The following is a 25203-nucleotide window of genomic DNA, read 5'->3' on the forward strand; positions in this document are numbered from 1 at the left end:
TTTTTTTTGCAATCTTCAAACATAAATATAAAGCTACAATACATATTACAGCAGTGTCATCAGAGAGGGTATTGCAAATCTAATCATGGATCATGCATGGTTTTTACTTGACGCGTTTTGAGATCAACAAAAATCTCTTCTTCAGAAGTACTCAAGAAAGCATGACGTATGATTCCATGTGAGGTAAAAACCGCCAGGAAATATTAAGAACAAATTGTTATGTGAACACAGTCATGGATTTCTCATATATCTCAGGCAAAAATGATGAAACAGAAATTAATAAAGAAAAAACTGAGACCAGTGGATGAAAAATGCCGCCCAAATGCTTCCTGAAGAGGCCCCGCCCAAATGCACCCAAGGGCCCGGGGTCAGTAGGGGGCCCCATGAGATTCCCCTGGTACCTTTTTCATAGGCTTTTTTGAGTATGGGCAAGGACACAGGAGCCCCACGATCCCCTATTGCCCAGGGGCCCCATGAGTTGTCAGTCCACCCCTGATCTGAGCTGAGCAAAAAACACACATTGTAGGAAGCATATATGTTTATTCAAAACAAACCAGTACCTTTCTGCGGTATGGACAAATGAATATACTTTTATTCTTGTACAAAGACTTTGAGCCCTGTCTCTTGCGTTTATGTCTTTTGCAGCCTTTAAAGTGGTAGTAAACTTGATAATGGAAAAAAAACCTTTTCCCCTGCAAGGCAATGTCATAATTAGTGTTGGTCTATATGTTTGAGTCATGTACAGTATTTATGTATAACATGTATAACATATTTTAAAAAATGACTTTACAACTGCTTTAACTTACAGTGTGTACCATGTGAGATCCATTTTCCTCTACGCCCCTGACCATGTGTTCACCTATAGGTCTTACCCAATAATCCATTGCTATTGGCAGCTCACACTTGAGGACCACATCACAAATTACAGATGGCACAGCAGCCATAATTGTATCACAGGTCAGTAGTTCCCTTTGGTAAATGAACAGAAATAGTGATTATCACATCACTACACACTTAAAACCATTTAAATAAATAATATTTATAACTTTTGAATTTTGTTAAATCTTCTGATAAATCAACCAGCTCTGTATGAACAACTACACAAGTCCTCTAATCTTGATTAAAGCTTGGAAGTAACTGAGGATTCCATTTGGAAAACTGAATTAAATATGTATTTTATAGTGAGAATACAGTGAGTTGTGAAGCCTCTTAAAAGTGTTACTAAACCCAGGACCCTGCATTCACTATATCTGGTCTCCAACAGTACACAGAACATGGAAGTGCAATTATTTTAGTAAATATAAACTGCTAAATACCTTTTCTCATCAGCAGTATATAGCAGTCTTGTGATTTCTATCAGTGTCTGGACATGCACTGCTTAATCTTGTAGGAGGAGTTTTCATTCTTTGACTGTCCTATGAGGCTGCATAACCCCTGACCCTCTGTCTGGACAGTGCTGATTGGCCCTGTGCCGATCACATGCACCTTCCCAAAGAATAAAAAACCTCTAGCAATACGCACTAAACTGAGCATGTGTAGAGTGACTGCTAGAGCTCTGTACTATCAGCAGATAGATTTGGGACAATAGAAGAACTGGAGGATCAGAGAAGACAGGATCAAACAGCCTTTTTGCATAATGCGGAGGATTAACCCCTTAGGTTCCACAGTGAATATAACAAGCATGCTTTACTGCATATACAGACTGATTTTACTGTTGTGGGTTTAGTAACATTTTAAAGCTTATATGAGAAAGTGATGATGCTGCAATTCAAGATCCATGGAGGGCCTCCCTTCTCCCATATAAAACACTTTGTTCCTGGGCCTGACTAATGGCACCATTACTAGCCCCTCCAATCATAGATCACGGTTCATTCACATAAGCTGTAGCATCAGCTTCTAAGAATGGAGCAACTGGGCAATCCCTCTAATCCTGATTAACATTTTGAAAGAACTGAATAAATGAAGATATCCAAAATTTTAATAATAATCCGCAAGGTCCTAACAAAACATCCACTACTACTATATGTATCAGCCAAATTACAAAGGCATGGAGCCTAGGGGACATTAATGTAAATAAATAATAAAAGCCTGGTTTATGGCTCTACCTGCTCACTTGCAATGGCCTTGTATATCTAAATTGTGTATTGCACATCAGGAACTACAATGTCCAGAACTCCACCTGACATATATAGTTCACAAACAATCTTTATTATACAAATAATTATTAAAACATGATAACAAAGAACACAATTAAAATCAAGCCAAAATTTCCCTCATCCTCAAGTGCAATAATATTTAGTATACTCAAATCTATATTATAGACAAATACAGTGAAGGAAATAAGTATTTGATCCCCTGCTTATTTTGAATGTTTGCCCACTCACAAAGAAATGATCAATCTAAAAATTGAATGGTAGGTGTATTGTAACACTGAGAGACAGAATAGCAACAAAAAATTCTAAAGAAATGCATGTCTAACAAATTATGCACTGATTTGCATGTTCATGATGGAAATAAGTATTTGATTCCCTATCATTCAGCAGGATTTCTGGCTACCGGGTGTTTTTCATACAGGTAACAAGCTTAGATTAGAAGAAGTCTCTTAAAGGGAGTGCTGCTAATCTCATTTTGTTACCTGTATAAAAGACACCTGTCCACAGGAGCAATCAAACAATCAGATTCCAAACTCTCCACCATGGCAAAGACCAAAGAGCTGTCCAAGGATGTCAGGGACAAGATTGTAGACCTTCACAAGACTGGACTGGGCTACCAGACTATCGCCAAGCAGTTTGGTGAGATGGTGACAATAGTTGGTGCAATCATTCGCAAATGGAAGAAACACAAAACAACTGTCAGTCTCCCTAGGTCTCCCTAGGTCTGGTGCAGATTTGTCGGCTGCACATCCATGACACGAATCTTCTGTTCCACCACATCCCAAAGGTGCTCTATTGGATTTAGATCTGGTGACTGTGGAGGCCATTGGAGTACAGTGAACTCCTTGTCATGTTCAAGAAACCAGTTTGAAATGATTTGAGATTTGTGACATGGTGCATTATCCTGCTGGAAATAGCCATCAGAAGTTGGGTACACTGTAGTCATAAAGGGATGGACAATTTTGGTGAGCCTGTGCGAATTGTAGCCTCCGTTTCCTGTTCTTTACTGAGAAGAGTGGCACCCGGTGTAGTCTTCTGCTGCTGTAGCCCATCTGCATCAATGTTTGATGTGTTGTGCGTTCAGAGATGGTATTCTGCATACCTTGATTGTAATGGGTGGTTATTTGAGTTACTGTTGCCTTTCTATCATCTCAAACCAGTCTGCCCATTCTCCTATGACCTCTGACATCAACAAGGCATGCTTACTGGATATTTTCTGTTTTTCGGACCATTCTCTGTAAACCCTAGAAATGGTTGTGCGTGAAAATTCCAGTAGATCAGCAGTTTTTGGAGTACTCAGACCAGCTCGTCTGGCACTAACAACCATGCCACTTTCACAATCACTTAAACCCCCTTTCTTCCCTACTCTGATGCTCAGTTTGAACTTAAGCAAGTCGTCTTCACCACGTCTAGATGCCTAAATGCATTGAGTTGCTGCCATGTGATTGGCTGATTTAGCAATTTGTGTTAACAAGCAATAGAACAGCTGTACCTATTAAAGAGGCCGGTGAGTGTAATTGCTCTTTAATGATAGACTTGTATTGATCTCCAGGTTATATATTGAGCCAGGTCAGCATAAATAATGTCAATAGGTGCGAATAAAAAAAATCCATTGAGATTCATTCCATAGGAGTTGTTCAGAAGTCATAAAGTGCAACCATGACATCCAAACACCTAGACTCTGTTCTGAACCACTAGGCTTCAGTAAACTGGTTAAACATTCATGGAGTTAGAGTTGGTTCTTGGAATCAATGTAGCGCCGGTCACAAACCTGAACTAGGAGGCAGCAGGCTGCCACAGAATTGCTCAAGCTGCCAAAGACCTGATTTTTATATATTCTCAGTTGCAAGTAAAATCTGGATATGACTCTATCCTCTGCAGAATGCTATGTTAGAACTTTGCCCTGACTATTCTACACTTGTCCCAGTGGAAACCTAAAGCAATCCTGTGATATGCCCATTCAAGGCAAAGCAACAGGTTTAGTTTAGTGCCGACATTGCTTGCAGAACATACTAACTTTTCCTTTACTTTCTTGCTACTGCTTGGGCAAAGCCCTGGTTCACACAGTGGCTTCTACTAACCTTCCCTGTACTTCATTCACCCACAAGAACAAAGGGGAAAGCCCATATGAGCCCCATCACCATGTGACAACACTATTTAGCTGAGAAGACAATTACTAAACACCAACGCTGTCCCTTGGAATGATGGACATTGAGTCGCCTGCTCCCCTATACTCAGAAGCACCAGATTTCGATCATTAATGGAGCATCAGGAGATCAAAGGGAAGGGAAGTGTAGGCTGCAGCATCTAGGCTTCCAGGGGACCCAAATGGCCTACGGGTATGACAGTCAAATTAACTTTACAAAGAATACCCAATCACATGCAAGAAAATGTTTTTTAAAAGTATATTTTCTTGCACTTGATTGGATGATGGAAGTCAGCAGACTGTCACCTCATTTACTAAGCTCTGGAGCAACTGCACTTGCAAAGTGTACAGTCTATTTGCCTGTAGTAAATGAACCACTTGCCACCCGTGTTATAGCCGAATGATGGCCACAGCATGGTTGTCTAGTTCTGGGAGGGCGTTATATGACGTCCTCCCAGAACGCGCCCTCCCACATGCCCCCACCGGCATGCACCTGGCACTGTCCGTGATCGCTGTGTCCTAAGGACACAGCTGATCACATGATGAGGTAAAAGGCCAATCACAGTGGCCTTTTACCACGCAGATCACCGAGTAAATATAGTTTGTTGGTTATCAGCTGCACTTTCCTCATGTTATCACAGCGTGAGGAAAGTACTGCCGATAACCGGCAACTGTCACAGAGGACATCTGCACTGGTCATTAGGACACTGATGATCAGTGCCCTGATGATCAGTGCCCAGCAGTGCCACCCATCAGTGCCCAGCAGTGCCACCTATCAGTGCCCAGGAGTGCCACCCATCAGTGCCCATCAGTGCCACCCATCAGTGCCCAGCAGTGCCACCTATCAGTGCTGCCCAGCAGTGCCACCCAGCAGTTGCGCCCATTAGTGCCCAGCAGTGCCACCAGTCAGTGTGTCAGTCAGTGCCACCAGTCAGCACTGCCCATCAGTGTTGCCCATCAGTGCCTAGCAGTGCCCATCATTGCTGCATATCATCAGTGCCTCCTCATCAATGCCCATCAGTGCTGCTTCATCAGTGCAGCCTATCAGTGCCCATCAGAGCTGCCTATCTGTGCCACCTCATCAGTGCCCATCAATGCCCATCAGTGTTGCCTATCAGTGCCCATCAGTGCTGCCTATCAGTGCCCATCAGTGAAGGAGAAAAATTACCTGTTTGCAAAATTTTATAATAGAAACAAAGAAAAACTTTTTTTTGCAAATGTTTTGCTCTTTTTTTGTTTATAGTGAAAAAATTAAAAACACCCAGTGGCGATTAAATAACACCAAAAGAAAGCTCTATTTGTGTGAAAAAATGATAAAAATGTCATATGGGTACAGTGTTGCATGACCGTGCAATTGTCATTCAAAGTGCGACAGTGCTGAAAGCTGAAAATTGGCCTGGGCAGGAAGGGGTGTAAAAGTGGTTAACCTCATAGGTGTTCAGTATACTGCTTCCTTATTAGGACTCTTATGTTAAACAGGGAACATCTCATTAGATTCCAGCAGTAGACCAGGTCCTTGCTATTTATGGAACCATTGCCACTCCAAAGTGAACTAATAAGGGGAGCACTTTTTTGCCAGTTCATCATTATGGCCAGTGAAGAAACTCTTTACCAGGTGGAGAATATAACAGGGCCTTCTCTGCCTCTGCTGAACGATATATCAAAAAGTTTCTAGACTAGTTTTGTAACACACCAACAGATGGCAGCACAAGACTGTACGCACAGTCACAGGGAGCACCGACCTTCAGAAATCAGTGTGCCAAAAGACATCTTCCTGTGTACATCGAGAGCTGTGCAACTGGTGCTATTCTGACCATGTGCGTTATCACCTCTGCTATTTCATTAGGGACAGCAAGCTAGAAAAAAGAGCAAACATGAAATTCTGTGTGAAACTGGGCAATTCTGCCACGAAGACATGATTCACCAGTTTATGGCGATGCTTCAGTGAGTTGTTCGAGGTGTTTTGAGTGCCATGCACATTTCAGGAGTGGAAGAACATCATTGCAAGACGACAAGATATCAGGAAGACCTTCAACAAGCTCAAATCCCCAAAATTGTTGAAATCATTCGGCACCTGTGCATGTCGAGGATCATTACCAGTGCTGAAACTTAGGCATACAGGTTTCACTCAGATTTTCACGTTTTCCCTTTCTTCTAGCTTGTTGTCCATGATGAAATAGCAGACTTGGTAACTCATGTGGTCAGAATAGCACCAGTTGCACAACTCCCGATGTACACAGGATAATGTCTTTTGGCACACTGACTTATGAAGGTCGGTGCTCCCTGTGATTGTGCGCACAGCCTTGTGCTGCCATCTGTTGGCATGTTACAAAACTAGTCTCAAAACTTTTTAAATACCACTTTGTACTTATCGCTATTGCCGATAAGAATCACAGTCACAAAGCTAATCTGCTTGGTGGCTCTGAGGAAGTTCTCAGCAATGACACCTTGTTACACCAGACTTTCTGTATGAGAGAGAAGAAAGGAGCCTGCAGTGAGTTTGTAAATACGTCTCCCTCATTTTGACCTAGAAAAAAAATGCATTTCCAGAACCAATAAAAGTGAACAGGATAAACAAATGTACTTTTGCAATGCCAAGATAAAAACGTAAATCCCTGAGCTTGTAATCCACATCCCCTGTATGCATTTCCAGCCTTCATTTTAATTTAGACTGAAACATGTCTATTAAGGATCTTGATTCTTAAGTGGTACCATGTGAGTCCCCAACTATGCCCACCCTTTCCACCCAGCTCCTCCATTTATAGCAGCCATACTAAAGCTTCAATGAAAGACACATGAATAGAGGATGGGTGCATGATTGAGAGCTCCGCCCCCTTCATTCATAGATCATGTTTCATTCATAGAACCTGTAGTACTGGCTTCTATGAATGGAGGAGCTGGGTGGGTGGTCATAGGGGCGGGTGGTGGGTGGTCATACTGGTGGGCGGTGGGTGGTCATAGGGGCACTGGTCATAGGAGTGGGTGGTGGGTGGTCATAGGAGCAGGCAGCAGGGCCATGGATAAGGGGGTACCACCAATCTCCTGTACGGGGCCCAGGCCAGTAGGAGGGCCCAGATAGCTGGGTGAATTGGATATGGGCAGGGAGGGTGGTTGACACAGTGGGGGGGAGGGGGGGGGCAATTACTAAAAGCAATCCCCTGTATAGTTCGCTCTGCAGCAGCTGAAAGCTGGCTTCTTATCTTCTCTCTTCTGCTGGCTTTCAGTAGCTGCAGAGACAGTCATACAGGGGATCAGTTCCGCTGCCCAGGCCCCCCTGTGTGCTCCCACCCCCACAGAGCTGCTGGCTTTCCTCCTCTCCTTCCCACTGGCAAGCACACAATAGGATTCTTCCGGATGGAGAGTAGGGGAAAGGTCTGGTAAATATGTCACATTACCCATCCCCTTCCTTTCCTGAATAAACACAATGAGTGATTGGTACAGATCACTTTCTGTGCTCATTGATAACTGCAACTATGAAGGGGATTTAGGGCAGGGGGGGCCCTGTCACGTTGGTTGTAAGGTGGCCCCGTGGTATCTAACAGCAGCCCTGGCAAGCGGTGGTCATAGTGGCGGGCGGTGGGTGGTCATAGGGGCGGGTGGTCATAGTTGGGCACTCTGGATGAGTTCAAATGACAGCTCTCTTGGTTATATTAGACTTTGTGCAAATGCTACAAAAATTGTCATTTCTAAAGGCGTCTGGTATTTTTATTATGACTGTGAACCCAGCTGCATGTTATTTAATGTGGTTATGCACATGGGAGGGGGTTTATGCACGTATTTGTACACAACATTTGGAGCGCAGATTATGAGCATTTTTAACACATGTACACACATAAATGCATATTCTGGCCAGTAGAATGCATTTACACTGAATGCAATACACACATATACTCACATACATATGCAACATTAGAGGCATTTGTTTTCTGCTAGTTTCCGGCAGACAAAACGGCATATTTGGAGCATTACCGTGTGCATGAGGACTTACAGTGGCTGGGGTACGGGTGGGGAGATCGATGGAGCACAATATCAATGAAATCAGGAGCCAGGAGGGCTAGGCTTTAATTTTGCCTTGTTAACCCTGCCAATAACTCACTTCCTGACCTAGGGTGACAACTATACTGAGCATTGTAGTCACCCTAGGACAAGGAGTGTGTTAGGATTACATAACACTGTTTTAGGACTACATAACACCTCCGGCTCCTCTTCATTACAGCACAAGATGTTTTGTAGTCCCAAAAGATAGAAGGGAGCAATGTGAACTAGGGGCAGACTGATAACTCATGGGGCCCCCGGGCAATAGGGGATCATGGGGCCCCTGTGTCCTTGCCCAAACTCAAAAAAGCCTATGAAAAAGGTATCAGGGGCATCTCATGGGGCCCCCTACTTACCCCGGGTCCTTGGGCAGTGCCCGAGTTTCCAAATGGTCAGTCCGCCCCTGATGTGAACTGATAACAGTCCAGACACAGACAGCATAGGGAGTTATCAGCACACAAGAATTTCTGGCTGGATGAACATTTATTTTTGCTTGCACTTGTAGATATATTAAAATGCTTTCAATGGTAAATTTAAAAAACCAACATGGGGCAAGTACGTAAACAATAAAAAAAATATTGTTGGAGTTTACATACACCTTGACTGCAATCCAATTGTAACCCTACCATTAAAAGTGAACACTTGGAACTGACCTCCAGGAACAATCATGTTATGTAAATACATTTCAGTATTCCTCAATAGACACAATGGACATAAATCCAATCTGTGTGTGCTAAATGCTTTTACAAACCAAGATATTACCTTGTAAAAATAGTGGTGACATTGCTGTTTTGTATATATTGTATATTGTACTCACTCAATTTATTCAATTTTTGTTTGTTTTTTTGATCGCCCTTCAGAGGTGTGAAGAGTCTTCATAGGGCATATGTATGCACTTATTTAGTTTAACTATTACAGTGATTTATTTTAAATTTTTGAACGCTTAGTGCTCACAAAGTTTTAAGGGTTCACCTAGTGCAGTATCCATTTACATTAGTCTTTTAAGAGATGATATCCTCTTATATACGTGCAGCTCTGTGATTTCAGCCGATTGGGGATTTGCGAGGTTTTGTATATAGCTGTTTTGTATATAGCCTGTTCAGATAGCAGAACTATGGGAGGAACCCAGCAGTCTCCACCCACTACTGGCTACCTGCAGAAAGCTACAGAAGGGGGTGGAGACAAGACCAGTCACCCTACACAAAGAGAGAGAACAGCAGTGACTGGTCTTTAATACAGGAAGCTCCTGCACAGAAGCTGAAGAAGGTTTCACATCGGATTACGGCACAGATCTGGAAGAAATGCACAAAGCACACCAAGATTCAGGTAAGAAAACACATGCCTCTTGTATCTGGACAATATTTGCTTTTTTTCCTGGAGTACAGCTTTAACCCTAAAATGTAAACTAACACCTAACCCCCTAAAATCTTAAACCTAATATAAACTCCGTCATTAACCCTTACCATTAATTTAACACTTCCTATCCCTGACCACAAAAAAAAAAACCAGCCAAGATTTTGGTGTCAAATTATGATTCCATGGATACATTTAGTTGAAAAAAAGAGCAATATAGACTCTGCAGTATCTTCTGGTGCCACTAGAGGGCAAACTGTCACCATTTAAATGGGACACAGCCTATTCATCATTAACTATGACTTACACTTCCCAGAATTTAATTTATTTAGTTCAGGTACATATATAGCGCCATCAAATTACACACCTCTTTACATATATATTGAACATTCACATCAGTTCCTAACCCTCAAGGGGTGTACAGGCTCTAAAAAAAAAAATAATAATAAATAATAATAATAAATGCTTTTTTTACCAGCAAAACAATGTGCATTTATTATTTTTTTTGAAAGTGAACTTATCCTTTAAAGAACATTTTAAAAAGCTAATTAAAATCTAAACTGAAAGTATATTTTTGTCTTTGGAGTTTAAGGTCCCTAACTCACATTCATACATACACATACTAGGACCAATTTAGACAGGAGCCAATTAACCTACCAGCATGTCTTTGGAGTGTGGGAGGAAACCGGAGTACCCGGTGGAAACCCACACAGGCACAGGGAGAACATGCAAACTCCAGGAAGGTGTTGCCATGGATGGAATTCGAACCAGCAACCCTAGTACTGCCAGGCAGAAATGCAGAATTCACTGATTGATCCAAAATATAATTTATATAGGGGAGACTACAATTTAAATTTTTAATAAAATACATTTTTTAAAGTGAAGTGCAATACAGTGTCACTTATCACTACAATTTAAAAAATATGTAATTTTTTCAGGTTTTTCAAATAATTCAAAGAAAGATATTAAAAGTGAACATCTCTCATTTGCTTCCTTTATGGTGTGTGAAAACTACAATAAAAATGTTTGGTAAATCTGTTTAATAAGTGAAAAAAAACCTGTTGCATCTGCCACAAATCTGGTGAGTTGATATTGTCCTGTGCTGTCAGCTTGTGCTGCACTGTGATTATTTAGCATTTGTTCTCTATGTGGACTACAGAACATGTGCGCCTATGTAAGGGCCACATGAAAAGGTCTGGAGGGCTGGATTCGGCCCGCGGGCCTTGTGTTTGACACCTGTGCCTTAGAGGAAACCTTGAAAAAAATTTCAGATCTTGAGGAACCCATGAAAAAAATTTCAGGTCTTGAGGAATCCCTGAAATCATTTTCAGATCTACAGCTCACGATACATTAGCTCAATCAGTGAGTTGAAAATATAATAATAAATACTGCCCCAAACTACATCACCGACCTGATATCCATCTACCACCCAAAACGCATTCTCCGCTCCTCACAAGACCTCCAACTCTCCAGCTCCCTGGTCTCCTCCTCCCATGCCCGTCTCCAGGACATCTCCAGGGCTTCCCCCATCCTCTGGAACTCACTACCCCAATCCATCAGACTTTCACCTACCCTCTTCACCTTTAGGCGCACCCTGAAAACCCATCTCTTCAGAGAAGCCTACCCCGCCCTCACCTAACTGCTGATCTCCTCCGCTCCCCCCACCACTCCATCCCCCATAGCTATTTCCTCTTGTACCACTCTCCCCTCCCTCCTAGATTGTAAGCTGCAAGGAGCAGGGCCCTCGAACCCCTCGTGTATTTTATTGTATTATTACTGTACTGTCTCATGTATTGTCTCCCATTGTACTGTACAGCGCTGAGAAAACTGTTGGCGCTATATAAATGCTGTGTAATATTAATAATAGAAGAATACTCTACCTCTCCTGGTAACTGTTGCCAGTTCACAAGAACAATGGATGAGAAATTCCCTAATACGGTCACCTATTTCGGTGATACCTGTCAAAGAAGGAATTTCCCTTCACTCTGGGAAAAATACATTTTGCTTCCTGGAGAGTGTCTAGGACAGGAAGGCAGGAGAAAGCTTTCCAATGGGAACACAAATGACAATAAAAACCTTACAAAAAGTTCTAACCATCCCTTATTCTATTCAAATTTAAAAAAAAAAAATATTTAGAATGTCAGGCTTTTTTCTTTTCAAAAATGTTAAAGTATATTTACAAATTAAAATGATGACAAATAGCACTCACTAATCCTTTGCTGACATCTTTATATTTCATTTTCAAGACGTTTGTTGGTATAGTACAAATTAATGAAATGCCTATTGTGTGTTACTGGAATTTTGCTGAAATGCTTTCTTCTTGGGGCTGCCCTTGATTTCCCAGCATCTAGTTCTCTAACACTTGAAAAAGAAGCACTCCATTTAAATTCTGTGTCAGAATCAGACATGTGTAACTTCCTTCTCTTGTCCCCTGGTTGCCATTCAAAACAGAAACAAAGTTTTTTAAATGCTATATTGGCCATTTTTAATAGCAATGGATATGTCTGTCTTACAGGCAGGGTTTTTTTCAGCTGGAACACGGGGGAACACAATTCCAGCACCTCCAGCACTTGGGTGTGCTGGAGGGTCTACTGTTGCTGGATGTTGGGGGATCTCTTGTCACTGGAAGGGATCTACTTTAATGTAGGCATCTATTGTTGCTGGTGGAGAATCTATTGTTGCTGGGGGGGGGGCAATGTTGCTGAGGGTCAATTATAGCTGGGATTGATCTACTGTTGAGGGAGATGTCTATTGATGATGGCTGTTGGGAGATCTGTTGTTGCTGCTGGGGGTCTATTGTTGCTGGGGTGAATCTATTATTGCCAAGGTGGTATTTTCTTGTTATCATTAACAAACTCCATTCAAATTACTTACCACAAAATTATACTTGGTTCTGTATTCTATATAAGGGGCAGTACTGGGAGGTGGGTAGGGGGCAGTAAGGGGTGATTCAGAAAGGGGGAGTTCCTGCATCTATTCTCTGAGAAAAAAATCCCTGCTTACAGGAAACCAATGGCAGCAAAAGAAAAGTACAAATGGTTAAGTTCAGAGGGTATATAAATACTACAGTTGAAATAAAAATATAAATAGATGACATATATAATTATGTCTGAATTCCACAACGGTAGCCTGGAGTTAATTGGCTCATTGTGTCAGCTCTGCACGTGCAATAATGGCTTGAAAAACTGGACTGACTAGGATTTCAGTAAAGTTCTTCCAAGTGATGATGATGTCATAGGCATACTAGTGCTAATAATATTAATCAATCCAGGCAGAAGAACAATACAAAGAACATAGACATGAAGCTCATTTTGATCTGAACTCTGGGCAAAATGCAAAGCAAATATACACTCTTCAAAAAAATTAAAGGAACACTTTGAAAACACATCAGATCTCAACAGGGAAAAATATCATTCTGGATATCTATACTGATATGGACTTAGCAATGTGTTAGGAACCTAAGGATGCCCCATCATTTGATGGAAATGAAAATTATTAACCTACATAAAACTGCAAAGGCACCCCGAAAATCAAAGTGAAAAAATTACGCAGCTAGCTAGTCCATTTTGCTGAAATTTTATTGCAGCAACTCAGAATGGTACTTAGTAGTTTGTATGGCCCCCACATGCTTGACAACGTTGGAGCATGCTCCTGATGAGACAACAGATGGTGTCCTGAGGTATTTCCTCCCAGATCTGGACCAGGGCATCATTGAGCTCCTGGACAGTCTGAGGTGCAACCTGGCGGCATGAGATTGACTAGAACATGATATCCCAGAGGTGTTCTATTGGGTTTAGGTCCTGGAATCTCCTCCATGCTCTTGAGACTGTGCTGGAAGACACAGCAAACCTTCTGGTAATGGCATGTATTGATGTGCCATCCTGGAGGAGTTGGACTACCTGTGCAACCTCTGTAGGGTCCAGGTATCGCCTCATGCTACCAGTAGTGACACTGACCCTATCCACATGCCAAACTAGTGAAAAACAGTCAGGAAAGATGGGTAGGGAAAAAAATGTAATTGGCCTCCACCTGTAAAACCATTCCTGTTTTTGAGGTTGTCTCATTGTTTCCCATCTAGTGCACCTGTTGTTAATTTCATTAACACCAAAGCAGCTGAAACTGATTAACAACCTCCTCTGCTACTTAACTGACCAGATCAATATCCCAGGAGTTTAATTGACTTGATGCTATACTCTGATTAAAAAGTGTTCCTTTCATTTCCTTGAGCAGTGTAAATATATATTTATATACACAGTATCTCACAGAGTACACCCCACACATTTTTATAAATATTTTATTATATCTTTTCATGTGACAACACTGAAGAAATGACACTTTGCTACAATGTGACGTAGTGAGTGTACAGCTTGGATAACAGTGTAAATTTGCTGTCCTCTCAAAATAACTCAACACAGCCATTAATGTCTAAACTGCTGGCAACAAAAGTGAGTACACCCCTAAGTGAAAATGTCCAAATTAGGCCCAATTAGCCATTTTCCCTCCCCGATGTCATGTGACTCCTTAGTGTTACAAGGTCTCAGGTGTGAATGGGGAGCAGGTGTGTTAAATTTGGTGTTATCGCTCTCACTCTCATACTGGTCACTGGAAGTTCAACATGACACCTCATGGCAAAGAACTCTCTGAGGATCTGAAAAAAAGAATTGTTGCTCTACATAAAGATGGCCTAGGTTATAGGAAGATTGCCAAGACCCTGAAACTGAGCTGCAGCACGGTGGCCAAGACTATACAGCAGTTTAATAGGACAGGTTCCACTCAGAACAGGCCTCGCCATGGTCGACCAAAGAAGTTGAGTGCACATGCTCAGCGTCATATCCAGAGGTTGTCTTTGGGAAATAGACGTATGAGTGCTGCCAGAATTGCTGCAGAGGTTGAAGGGGTGGGGGGTCAGCCTGTCAGTGCTCAGACCATACGCCACACACTGCATCAAATTGGTGTGCATGGCTGTCATCCTAGAAGGAAGCCTCTTCTAAAGATGATGCACAAGAAAGCCCGCAAACAGTTTGCTGAAGACAGGCAGACTAAGGACATGGATTACTGGAATCATGTCCTGTGGTCTGATGAGACCAAGGTAAACTGATTTGGTTCAGATGGTGTCAAGCCTGTGTGGCGGCAACCAGGTGAGGAGTACAAAGACAAGTGTGTCTTGCCTACAGTCAAGCATGGTGGTGGGAGTGTCATGGTCTGGGGCTGCATGAGTGCTGCTGGCACTGAGGAGCTACAGTTCATTGAGGAACCATGAATGCCAACATATACTGTGACATACTGAAGCAGAGTATGATCCCCTCCCTTCGGGGACTGGGTCGCAGGGCAGTGTTCCAACATGATAACGACCCCAAACACACCTCCAAGACAACCACTGCCTTGATAAAGAAGCTGAGGGTAAAGGTGATGGACTGGCCAAGCATGTCTCCAGACCTAAACCCTATTGCGCATCTGTGGGGCATCCTCAAAAGGAAGGTGGAGGAGCGCAAGGTCTCTAACATCCACAAGCTTCATGATGTCGTCATGGAGGAGTGGAAGAGGACTCCAGTGGCAACCTGTGAAGCTCTGGTGAACTCCATGCCCAAGAGGGTAAGGCAGTACTAGAAAATAATGGTGGCCACACAAAATATTGACACTTTGGGCCCAATTTGGACATTTTCACTTAGGGGTGTACTCACTTTTGTTGCCAGCGGTTTAGACATTAATAGCTGTGTGTTGAGTTATCTTGAGGGGACAGCAAATTTACACTGTTATACAAGCTGTACACTCACTACTTTACATTGTAGCAAAGTGTCATTTCTTCAGTGTTGTCACATGAAAAGATAGAATAAAATATTTACAAAAATGTGAGGGGTGTACTCACTTTTTGTGAGATACTGTATATGTGTGTGTGTATATTATTTGTGTATATATATACATTTTTTTCATTATTGTGTATGTATGTATTAAGGAGAGCTGCTGACTCCGCACAGGTAATTTATCGCTGCATAATAAACTGACGGCTGTTTGTTTTACTGATTGCTTGTTATTTTTCAAGAGTTAAAAACAATTGTAGACCACTTCTCTCCTCATTAGGAGAAGCAGTCTACACTGCTTCATAAACAGGCACTCAGAGGAAAGCTGTCTCCTCTAAGAATGCCAGAGAACTCAGTAGCGGCCATTTACCTCTGCATGATAAAAGAACACCAAAATACCTAAAGGTTTCATGAGTAAAATACGTCACATTTTGATGAAATAACTCATCCTTTTTTGTGAATTGCAAAAAAAGTTTTAAAAAATTTATGAGTTATTTTATCTCAGATTTTAAGAGGAAAATAACTCTATGACAATCTGAGGTATAAACCTGGTTACTTGGTGCTATTGCATTCCCTGAGAGTAGAGTTCTAGAGGAAGCTGGTTTTCTGCTAGGTACCCTACCATGGGAATTTGGGTTTAGCTGCAGGCTGCCCCCAATTCATTCAACGGGTACTCAGGATAGATGCTGGGTGAGAAGGAATGAAAAAGTGAGAGAAGCTCAAAGCACCAGGTAGCTGGAAGCAGAGGTGATGATGAGGGTGCAGCAATGGCACAGCAGGGTTTCAAATTGTAGATACCACACAGACTGGAGTAATGTAGTGGCACGGCAGAGACCTAGACAGTGAATGCAGGGCAGGCTTCAGAAGTAGTTATAGTTGAGGGTGTTCAGAGGATGTGGGTGCAGCAAGGACTGTGGATGCATCTGGGGTGCAGCAGACATGCAGCAGAGACTGAGGATGCAGCAGAGGCAGCAAGTGTAGCACCAGAGACTGTGGATGCAGTTGGGACCTGTGATGTGTCTGAAGTGATTGTGGATGGTGAGGGGGGGGCCCAGGTTCAAAGTGGGATTGGGTACTGTCAAACTAGGTTCCCTGCTCTCAGAAAAAAAAATCAAATACATGAAAAAAAGTTCTGCTTAAATCCTTAGTGTTTTTTAGCTCCACCCAAAAGGGGAAGTTTGGCTTTAAGGCTTCGTCCCCCGCTCCCTGTTAAGGATTGGCACCTTTGGGGAGCAGGGGGGGGGGGAATGGGTACCCAAATTTGACAGATACCTGCTCAAACTTTTGCTGCAATCACCTAGGTGAACGGAAGCAGAAGTTGTCCTCCCTCCCTCCCCATAGTCTTCTGGGACACATGACAGGTCCTTAACCTCCCTGGCGGTATGATTATTTCAGATTTTTGGTGCTGAAAGCGGTACCATTATTTTGCATGGAAATATGTAGTTTTTTTATTGTAGGCCTGTAATTTTTAGGAATAACTCATTAAAATCTGTCCGAGCAAGAGTCTAGTAAACATTCCGGATATGATAAAACTTGAAACACAAAATCATAAATTATAATTTAATAAATAATCATAAAAAATAATAATATAATAATAATAAATTTAATTCAATAATATAATCAAACCAAAAACACTGAAATTTGAAATAGAGCGCCAAGTTCGCACATCACTGAGCAAAGTCGCAGAATCGTTTTCAGTGTCTGATGATGAATTTCCCCACAAATCATTATCACTCAATTCTGCAAGTGGTTCTGATTTACTATCACTGTTCTCTAGCCGGTCTAAAACCGATTTTGACCTAAAGGGACGCTTTTTGGACGCCATGGACTTTTCTTAGTTTCCAGGCAGAAAGAACAGTCAAAATGCAGGCAGGGCACAGGACAAAGCACTCGGGACAAAATGTATGTGAAATGCTTTGAAACAGCAATGTTTTACTATGTAATAATCGTTTTAAAAAAAATTTCATTTTTTAACATTTTCAAATTTGCCGCTGGTTCCGGCGCCCATACGTCCCGACATCACAGGGACAGGAACACGGAAGACAGATGCCGGCCTCGGCCAGAGGAGATGGCCGGGGATGCTGTAGGGGGACACATCACGGGAGCAAAGGACAAGGTAAGCGCTGCAGTGAATCCATGTGCAGCGCTGCATGGTAAGCCCGAGTGTAGCTCGGGGTTACCGTTTTTGGTACTGACATTTTACCCCGAGCTACACTCGTGAATACCGCTAGGGAGGTTAAAGACTACGGGGCCGTTCACAAAGTGCAGCACTACTCGTTCATGTGCAGTGGGTACCCGGCTGTGAAGCCAAAAGCTGTCAGATGGGTTCCAACACCGAAGATGCCGGCGCAGGGGACACAGGACAGCCAGTGAACCCGGCCAGTGTGAACACACCAATGGATCAGGGGACAGGTGAGTATCTCTTTTTTAAAAGATAGCAGCTACAGCTTTTGTAGCTGCTGACTTTTATTTCTTTTTTTAAATTTGACTGAACGTTAAACACACAAAATTATTAATTATTAAACTGACATGCATTATACGTTTTTCCTGTGTAGTCCAGATTGACTTCAGGTCTACACTGCATTTCCAGTTATATGATCTTTGGGGATCTTTACTTAAATATCTGAACTAAATGTATTAATACTGCTTGGTTACAGAGGTATGTCTATTGAAATGCAAGAGCATGTTGGTACCATTCCAGAAGAGATGACTAAGATAAGAGCTGAAATAAATGTCACTGCTTCATCTAGTAGGTCAAGCCCCATCTGTAAATCCTCAGGCAATATTCAGGTACGCTGGTAATTTTAACCCGAACCATTATGAAACAGTGGAGATGAAGTTAATAAAGCAAAGGTATGATCTCACAGCTGCCAAAGTATGTTGGATCATCCATTTCAGGAAACACTTGTCTTGATCACCATACATAGTTCAAATGTGAAATGAAAAAAAATTTATTATGGAGAGAATAGCATAGATTTCTAATGAAAAGAAATAGTGGTCTAGTGATAGACAAGAACTTGATGATAAGGTCTTTACATACAGGGGTCATTTCACTAAGCTGTATGAGTTAGTTAAAGGAAATTGTAATTTTATCTCACAAAAAAAATTGTCATCTCAACTTTCAATTCACATGCATTAATATCATATATTACTTAAGTGTTGCACACCTTTATGTATCATGAACTCCAAGCACAAAAGCCCTGTTTCCACTTAACCGCTCCTATCCCTTAAGTATTTAAAAATTCCCACAATCGCTTACCTGAATCCACAGTTGTGTGACCCTCCGCAGTACCTCTTCTGCTAGTGGAGGCCAGTTATCACTAGCTGAGTGTTACTACAGCCTTGATTCTCCACCAGCAATGACCATGCTGGCCAAGGGCCCCTCTCACCATCCTCCTGCACAAGAACAAGATAGGGTACACATATACCTGTAATGTGGAGAACCTCTTTCATCTTTGATCACTCACATTATCCCTACCTGAGGCCTACCTCCAGAAATAAGGAATTTCCACACGTTCAGTCTATTAACTTTTTTTTCCTGCAGTGGAAACATAATGAACAGCTCTTGGCCAAAACACCCTTCACCTCTGCCTCTTTAGACCTGACATCAATATCTCTGCACAGTGCAAGTTTAACATTAACACAGAATGGTCGCCTAGCTCTTCCACTGTCCTCACTGTAGGTTCTCAATAACTGGGTTCTCCAACAGAGCCTGCACCAGGCCTACCCCAAAGAATTGACTTTCTACGTCTACAGGGTTACATGGCAGTATACTAGGAGTAAACTTTTCCCAACTCCTTCTGCCCCAGGCTCTTTTGACTCTAGATTGCAGGGGACTAAGCTAGTTCCACCCACCATATCCACCCAGGAGCAGGGTTTCCCTAAAAGTGGTACTATCCTGTCCTTACATGCTCACCTGCTGCTGACTGGTCTACAGGAACCTGTTGAGATGAAAGCCTCACAGAAAAGCACTTATATCACCAGAAAGCATTGTGAGAACTGCATGAAGCACCCACTCACACTACAAACTAGAAGAAGGAAGATATGGTACAAGGCCACTCACATCACAGCAGTTTCCGCTAAGAAATTGGGTGTTTTGGTTATTTTTTTTTTAATTACAAGTTGTAGTTAGTTGGGTTTGAGAAAACAAATGTTGCCTGGAGTTGAGTTATAGGTCACTGATCTGGAACAAGCATGCAACTATTAAAGTTACATGAATTTCAAAGCTCCTTATCTGTATATTTGTTGTGGGTCAGTGACTCAGAAAGTATTATAAGATTATAAGTTTGGATCAATACAACAGCAGCATTTTCAAAAGGAGAGTCCAGTAATGTTAGCCTCAAGGTTTTCCAGGCACAATTAACTGAATCGTATTAGGAATGTTGGCTGTTGCTCCAGACAAACTGCTAGCAAGCTTTACTAGCCCTTAGCAGTACTTACTGAAAATTTTGTGCATACTTCCTGCACTCCTTGCCCTTCAGAAAATGTGTACAAGCTAAAGTTGTTGTGTGTAGACCAAGGTACATGTTTATCAATTTTTGTGTTCCACTTGATCAGATTATCACATTTATACTTTCATGCTTGCCTTATTAGAGTCACCTAAAACTGTGCTTAGTGTCCACCAGGGGTTTCCACCACTTTTTTTCAACCAAGGGTTTCCACCACTCCCTCAGTACCCAGGTGCATCAGCTTTATGTAATAAATCCAATTGCACCTTCATTCAAGGTTTTATTGGGATTTTATGTGATAGACCAACACAAAGTGGCACATAATTGTGAAGTGGAAGGAAAATGATAAATGGTTTTCAAAACTTTTTACAAATAAATATCTGAAAAGTGGGCCGTGCATTTGTATTCATGGGGGATAGTCAATACTTTGTAGAACCATCTTTCGCTGCAATTACAGCTGTAAGTCTTTTTGGGTATGTTTCTACCAGCTTTGCACATATAGAGAGTGCAATTTTTTAACATTCTTCTTTGCAAAATAGCTAAATCTCTGTCAGATTGGATGGAAAGTGTCTGTGAACAGCAATTTTCAAGTCTTGCCACAGATTCTGAGTTGGATTTAGGTCTGGACTCTGACTGGGCCATTCTAACACATGAATATGCTTTAATCTAAACCATTCCATTGTAGCTCTGGCTGTATGTTTAGGGTCGTTGTCCTGCTGGAAGGTGAACCTCCACCCAGTCCCAAGTCTTTTGCAGACTCTAACAGGTTTTCTTCTAAGGTTGCCCTGTATTTGGCTCCATCCATTTTCCCATCAACTCTGACCAGCTTCCCTGTCCCTGCTGAAGAAAAGCATATTTCACAGTGGGATGGTGTGTTCAGGGTGATGTGCAGTGTTAGTTTTCCACCACACATAGCATGTATTTTGCTTTTAGGCCAAAAAGCTCATTTTTGTTCTCATCTGACCAGGGCACCTTCTTCCAAATGTTTGCTGTGACCCCCACATGACTTCTTGCAAACTGCAATCGAAACATCTTATGGATTTCTTTCAACAATGGCTTTCTTCTTGCCACTGTCACATAAAGGCCAGATTTGTGGAGTGCACGACTAGTAGTTGTCCTGTGGACAGATTCTCACACCTGAGCTGTGGATCTCTGCAGCTCCTCCAAAGTTACCATGGACCTCTTGGCTGCTTCTCTGATTAATGCTCTCCTTGCCCGGCCTGTTAGTTTAGGTGGATGACCATGTCTTGGTAGGTTTGCAGTTGTGCCATACACTTTTTTCTATTTTAGGATGATGGATTGAACAGTGCTCCGTGAGATGTCCAAAGCTTGGGATATTTTTTTATAACCTAACCCTGCTTTAAACTTCTTCATAATTTTACCCTGACCTGTCTGGTGTGTTCCTTGGCCTTCATGATGCTGTTTGTTCACTAATGTTCTCAAACAAACCTCTGAGGGCTTCACAGAACAGCTGTATTTATACTGAGATTAAATGACACACAGGTGGACTCTATTTACTAATTAGATGACTTCTGAAGGCAATTGGTTCCACTAGATTTAGAGGTATCAGAGTAAAGAGGGCTGAATACAAATGCATGCCACACTTTTCAGATATTTATTTGTAGAAAACTTTTTTTAAACCATTTATCATTTTCCTTCCACTTCACAATTATGTGCCACTTTGTGTTGGTCTATCACATAAAATACCAATAACATACATTTACGTTTTCGGTTGTGACATGACAAAATGTGGAAAATTTCAAAGGGTATGAATACTTTTTCTAGGCACTGTATCTGGTGAATGTTTTGTGAGGATGGTGGTGATCCACATGGTGATTGGATGAAGAGGATTGGAGAAGCACAATATATCCGGCATGTTGTGGAATGCAACAATGAATATAGACTGTAATTGGACACTTTAGGTTGTGAAGCATCCGGCACTTTTATTAGGGGCACAGAGCACTTTAACCACCTCCCACCATATAGTAATATGATGGGCGCAAGGTTGTTCTCTCGTTCTTGGAGGACGTATGACGTCCTCCCATTCTCACCGCGCATGCACGGCTCAGGGAGCACGCAGCGCGGCGATCGGCGGTGCGCTGTGTCCCTCAGACACAGCGGATCACCGATCCACAGAAAGAGCCGAAGATGTGGACTCAGTCATGTGATCAGCTGTGTCCAATCACAGCTGATCACATGTAAACAGGGAAATGCAAGGTATTGGCATTTCTCTCCTCTCGAACTGTCACGCTGATAGCTCGAGATGAGAGCCGGTAATTGGCTTTCCGCAGAGGGGACATGTACACTGATGATCAGGGCACTGATGATCAGTGTGCCCTGATGATAAGTGTAGCTCCAGCAGTGCCACTTGTCAGTGTCCATCAGTGCCTTGTGTCAGAGCTCATCAGTGCCATGTGCCAGTGCCCATCAGTGCCACATCAATGCCACATATCAGTGCCTACCAGTGCACATCAATGCCACATATCAGTGCCCATCTGAGCTGCCTTTCAGTGCCAGTCAGTGCCGCCTAACAGTGCCAGTCAGTGCCGACTATCAGTGCCATATATCAGTGCCATGTATCAGTACTGCCTTTCAGTGCCCATCAGTGATGCCTGTCAATGCCCATCAGTGCCACCTACCAGTGCCTCCTCATCAGTGCCATCTATCAGTGTCCATCAGTGCAGCCTATCAGTGCCCATCACTGCAGCCTCATTAGCGCACATCAGTGAAGGAGAAAAATCACTTATTTACAAAATTTTATAACAAAGACTAAGAAAAAACTTTTTTCTTCCAACATTTTCAGTGGTTTTCGGTTTGTTTAAGAAAAAATAAAAAACCCAGAGGTGATTAAATACCACCAAAATAAAGCTCTATCTGTCACAAAAAAATGATAAAAATTTCATATGGGTACAGTTTTGCATGACCGCGCAATTGTCATTCAAAGTGTAATAGCGCTGAAAGCTGGAAATTGGCCTGGGCAGGAAGGGGGTAGAAGTGTCCTGTAGGCTAGTGGTTAATGTTGCTGTCTGATATTTTGGCACTTATGTATATATTTTTGTATATGGATTAAAGAGCTGTATATATGAATTTATTATGGAACAAAATTCGTCAGATTCAGTAGGGACTGGCCTGATTTCAATCCATGTATGGGCACAGTGGTTTTACAGAAGTTGATCTACCAATCGATTTCTATACAACCACCCTATCTCATTTGCCAGGCTCGATCAGCACGCAGGCAATAGCATGCAATGCTTATAAGTGTATTCTGACAGTGGGAAAGTTTCCCTGCTGTCAGAATACATTAACTCAATGGGGATCATGTCAGGTTTTTTTTTCAACCCATTGGTTGAACAAAAAAATAACTGACTCATCTATGGGCTGCTCTAGTCTCAAAGGAGTTTTTACTCTTCATGAAATAATGAAATGATGAAGCATCAACAAAGCTGCATTACAGTGAACATTCTTGTCAGCGAAGTGAGTAATAATAAAATAACACGTATTATGTTCACTTCCTTTTAATAAGGATATTTTAGACAAAACAGGTTGGGTGGGTGAAGAGTTTTGTCATGGACAATAATAGTATAGCTGTAAAACATACACGTCACTAGAAGGAACATCCTCAATAATAAATGAATACTGTTCACAAATGATTACGAAAGCACAAAAAGATGAGACAAAAGCATTTCAGGAGCCTCCTCATATCAGTTAACCACAGAACATAATATTATCGCAATAAAAAACAAAAAAGAAAACCTAAGTAAAACTGAATCAATTTCTCAAAAATAGTGGTTAATGCAAAACCGGTAATACAAATGCTCTGACATTTGAAGAAAGGGGACAAGACAAAATAATAGTAGGGTAGCAGCTTGATCCTGGCTTTCAGAAAAACTAAAGCCCTGTGTACAACTTAGAACTAGGATCAATGGTTCTCATTAGGCACAAAAGAACCAATCTTAGCACAAGCACAGGTAATGGTATCTGCTCCTAATCAGCAGTATTAGTCTTTACACAATGGTGAACCTAACAGGTTCGCTTTAATATCCTTGGGATGATAACACCAAATAAAAAAAAAAAAATGTTTGGGTCTCCATTTGGGTCTCCATCTTCATTTGGGTCTCCATTATAGTATAAGATGTAGTCATTCCATTCTATTTAAAAAAAAATATTTCTGGTATACAAAAACAATTTCAAATAAGGGTTCAAGAACCATGGCACACTGACATTTAGGGTGCCTATGTAAAAACGCTATGCACCTCTTCTTAAAAGGAAACACCTGAAAAACCAAATAAGGCACAAATAGGACACATTTTCACACACTTTAGAAACTGACAAAAAGGAAAGCCTAGAATGAAATAAACAACTCAGACACTGGATGGTGGATAACTGGAAATGAGTATTATGGATGTATATCTAAGTTATAGGTTTTTGGATTAAGGAGACCATACAATATATGAGATATAGGAAATGATGCTGAAGGAGTGCTTGATGCCTTATGTCAAGAATGGCGGAGTCAATGTGATGACATGGGGCTACTTTGATGCCAGTATCGTGGGGATTTACAAAGAGTACAAGGAACAATGAACCAGAAAGAATACCATTGCAAATTACCAAGTCATGGCATCCCTTTGTGGTGGTTGATTGAAACAGCAAGACAATGATCTAAAGCACATCTGTCAAACACAAGGCCCGCGGGCTGAATCCAGCTCACCATGCCACTTCATGTGGCCTTCGCATCTCTCCTGCAGCTGCAGCACCCCCCTTGTATCTGCCCCCCACTTTGTCTCAGTAGTCAGCAGAGGAGAGGACAGAACTCCTCCACCAGATCCTGGCTTCTCCATGCGGGTGTGGAGAGACTCATCTCTACCCCCCCACCCCATCTCAGCAGCTGGCAACAGAGAGGAGAAGAGAACTCCTCCTACAGATCCTGCACCTCTGTGCAGTGGATACACACCCTCATGTCCACCTCCTCTGGTCTCAGCATTCAGTAGACTCCAGCAGTTGACTCCAGCCCTCCTCTGCTCCTCCTCCAGACTCTGCACTTTCTGCTTCTCAGCTCTGCTCACAGCTTCTTCCCAACAGCAGCACAAGGTAAGGGGTGGGGGTGTACCGTGATGTAAGGGAGAGCAGCGCTACCCCCTTAAGAGCCGCTGAATATTTTTGGGTTCCCTGTCTGTTCTGAGCCTGATTTGTAAGCACAGCCCCTGCTGACACCACCATAAAACCTTGACCAAGAGAATCCCCTGGCCCTGGAACACAAAGTAATCAAACAG

The sequence above is a fragment of the Staurois parvus genome, unplaced genomic scaffold (genome assembly GCF_062004578.1).
Source record: "Staurois parvus isolate SC_StPar_1 unplaced genomic scaffold, SC_StPar_1.0 ptg000536l, whole genome shotgun sequence".
NCBI lineage: Eukaryota > Metazoa > Chordata > Amphibia > Anura > Ranidae > Staurois > Staurois parvus.